The sequence below is a fragment of the Ascidiella aspersa genome, chromosome 5 (genome assembly GCF_963924565.1).
Source record: "Ascidiella aspersa chromosome 5, kaAscAspe10.2, whole genome shotgun sequence".
In the NCBI taxonomy this organism is placed as follows: domain Eukaryota; kingdom Metazoa; phylum Chordata; class Ascidiacea; order Phlebobranchia; family Ascidiidae; genus Ascidiella; species Ascidiella aspersa.
In genome coordinates this window covers 11,897,981-11,900,799 of record NC_139451.1, presented here as the reverse complement: position 1 = coordinate 11,900,799, position 2,819 = coordinate 11,897,981, and the positions used below count along the sequence as shown (strand labels likewise).

The 2,819-nt window shown below is 62.1% G+C and overlaps 1 non-coding gene and 1 pseudogene across 1 annotated transcript; both read right to left on the bottom strand.

Annotated features, from left to right (window-relative positions):
- Positions 1-131: 131 nt before the first annotated feature.
- LOC146143799 (large subunit ribosomal RNA) lies at positions 132-2,244 on the bottom strand (annotated as a pseudogene).
- Positions 2,245-2,515: 271 nt separating this feature from the next.
- Positions 2,516-2,669, bottom strand: LOC146143798 (5.8S ribosomal RNA). Its single transcript, XR_014501256.1, has one exon. It is a non-coding gene; the product is annotated as a 5.8S ribosomal RNA (ribosomal RNA).
- Positions 2,670-2,819: the final 150 nt, after the last annotated feature.

Sequence of the window (2,819 nt, the reverse complement as noted above, 5' to 3'; positions counted from 1 at the left end):
GTTCGCCCAGTCCGGTACAGTCCCGTCGCCCGCTTCGTGCCTCAGCCCGACCGACCCGGCCCTTAGAGCCAATCCTTTTCCCGAAGTTACGGATCTAGTTTGCCGACTTCCCTTACCTACATTGTTCTATCGGCCAGAGGCTGTTCACCTCGGAGACCTGCTGCGGATATGGGTACGACCTCGCACGAAACTTACACCATCTCCCTCGGATTTTCACGGGTCGACGCGAGCGCACCGGACACCACAAGAGACGTGGTGCTTTGCGGGGCCCATGTCCCTATCTCCGGGCAAACCGATTCCAGGGTCGCCGCACCCTTACCAAGAAAAGAGAACTCTTCCCGGGACCCACGCCGACGTTTCCGAGTTCGCTTGCGTTGCCGCACCAGGCGCCGAAGCGCCGATCTCCGCGTCGAGGTTCGGGAATATTAACCCGATTCCCTTTCGGTCCGCCGGGGCAACGACGAGCATCGCCCCGCTTCAGAACGGCATTCGCCTATTCCTTAGGATCGACTGACCCATGTTCAACTGCTGTTCACATGGAACCCTTCTCCACTTCGGCCTTCAAAGTTCTCATTTGAATATTTGCTACTACCACCAAGATCTGCACCGACGGCTGCTCCACCCGGGCTCGCGCCCTAGGCTTCGACGCACGCCGCCGCGGCCCTCCTACTCGTCGCGGCCTAGCGCACCGGTGTGCTCGTACCGCCGCGACGGCCGGGTATAGGCCCGACGCTCCAGCGCCATCCATTTTCAGGGCTGATTGATTCGGCAGGTGAGTTGTTACACACTCCTTAGCGGATTCCGACTTCCATGGCCACCGTCCTGCTGTCTAGATCAACCAACACCTTTTGTGGGCTCTGATGAGCGTCGCGTCGGGCGCCTTAACCCGGCGTTCGGTTCATCCCGCATCGCCAGTCCTGCTTACCAAGAGTGGCCCACTTGGCACTCGCATTCCATGCCCGGCTCCAATTAAGCGAGTCGGGCTTCTTACCAATTTAAAGTTTGAGAATAGGTTGAGGACGTTTCGTCCCCAAGGCCTCTAATCATTCGCTTTACCAGATAAAACTGCGACAGAGCGCCAGCTATCCTGAGGGAAACTTCGGAGGGAACCAGCTACTAGACGGTTCGATTAGTCTTTCGCCCCTATACCCAAATTTGACGATCGATTTGCACGTCAGAATCGCTACGGTCCTCCACCAGAGTTTCCTCTGGCTTCAACCTCTTCAGGCATAGTTCACCATCTTTCGGGTCCCAACGCGAACGCTCTCGCTCGACCTCTCCGGCAAAGCGGACGAGATCGGCCGGTGATGCGGCCGCCGCGAACGACGACGTCTCACCTCCGCCGGACCGCGCCGACATTCACTTTCACTGCGCCCATGGGTTTCGTACTGCCCCGTGGCTCGCGCTCACGTTAGACTCCTTGGTCCGTGTTTCAAGACGGGTCGGGAAGGTGGCTGACTTCAGCCGCGGACCCCGTGCGCCTCGCGAAACGACACCGGAAGCGCGACCGAGACGAAGAGGCTGGGCACTGAGAACAGTCCCCGACCCACGACGCCCCAGCCGGCACCGGGCGCTCGGCCCCGAAGGGCAGACGCGGCGATCTCTCCTCGCCCGAACGGCGGGCCGACGGACACGCGCGCCTATAGTACCCGACCGAGGCCGGGTTACCTTGCGCGCGGCCTTCTCGCCGCCGTCCAGACGGTCGCGGCCTTCGCCCGGCGCTAGTGCGCTGGTCCCCGATCGGGCGGCGCCGCCGGCGGCCCGTGAGGGTCCGCACGACAACGTCGCCGACAGGGGGCCGGCTGAAAGCGACCGGGCGACCCGACAGGCCCTCCCGTTTGCCTCTCGACGGTTTCACGTACTCTTTAACTCTCTCTTCAAAGTGCTTTTCAACTTTCCCTCACGGTACTTGTTCGCTATCGGTCTCGTGACCGTATTTAGCCTTAGATGGAGTTTACCACCCGCTTTGGGCTGCATTCCCAAACAACCCGACTCTGGGAAGACGCCGTAGCGCGCCCGCCTGTCGCCGCCATGGGCCTGACACCCGCTCTGGGAAAAGGCCTCGATCAGAAGGACGCGGGCGACCGGCGAAGCGCGCCGTGACGAATTCCGTACGCCACAATTCCGCGCACTCCAAAAGCGCGCGGATTCGGCGATGGGCACATCCCGCTTCACTCGCCGTTACTGAGGGAATCCTCGTTAGTTTCTTTTCCTCCGCTTAGTAATATGCTTAAATTCAGCGGGTAGCCTCGTCCGACCTCAGGCCGAAAGTAAGGACCGGGACTATTCTTCCCGTTCCGCGCTCGCCGTCGGCGCCGCGCGCCGCCGCGCACCTCGATTCCCGCCCTTGAGCCGCCAGCCGTTGGCCTCTTCGAGGTCGACTCGCCGCCGCCGCGCGGGATTCTGGTCGCGATCGTCGCGCATCGTGCCGTGCTGTCTTGAGCGGGACGGGCGCTCGCGCGTCCGACGCCGCAGCAGCCGCGCGGAGAAATCCCCGCGCGGAACGTTTGCAACGCGACCCTGAGGCGGGCGCGGCCCCGGGATTGACCCGAGGCCGCAATTTGCGTTCAGAACGTCGATGCTCAATGTGTCCTGCAATTCACACTAATTCACGCAGCTAGCTGCGTCCTTCATCGACTCACGAGCCGAGTGATCCACCGCCAAGAGCCATCCACGATTGTTTCGCTCGCACAGTGCCTCGCACTATAGGGTGACAAAATAGACCGCGCCGAGCGGTCGGCCAGGCCGACGCTTGAAGCCGGAGCGCGCGGCACCGCGGCACTCGACGCGCAAACATTACCGGGTGACCGAATCGCCGG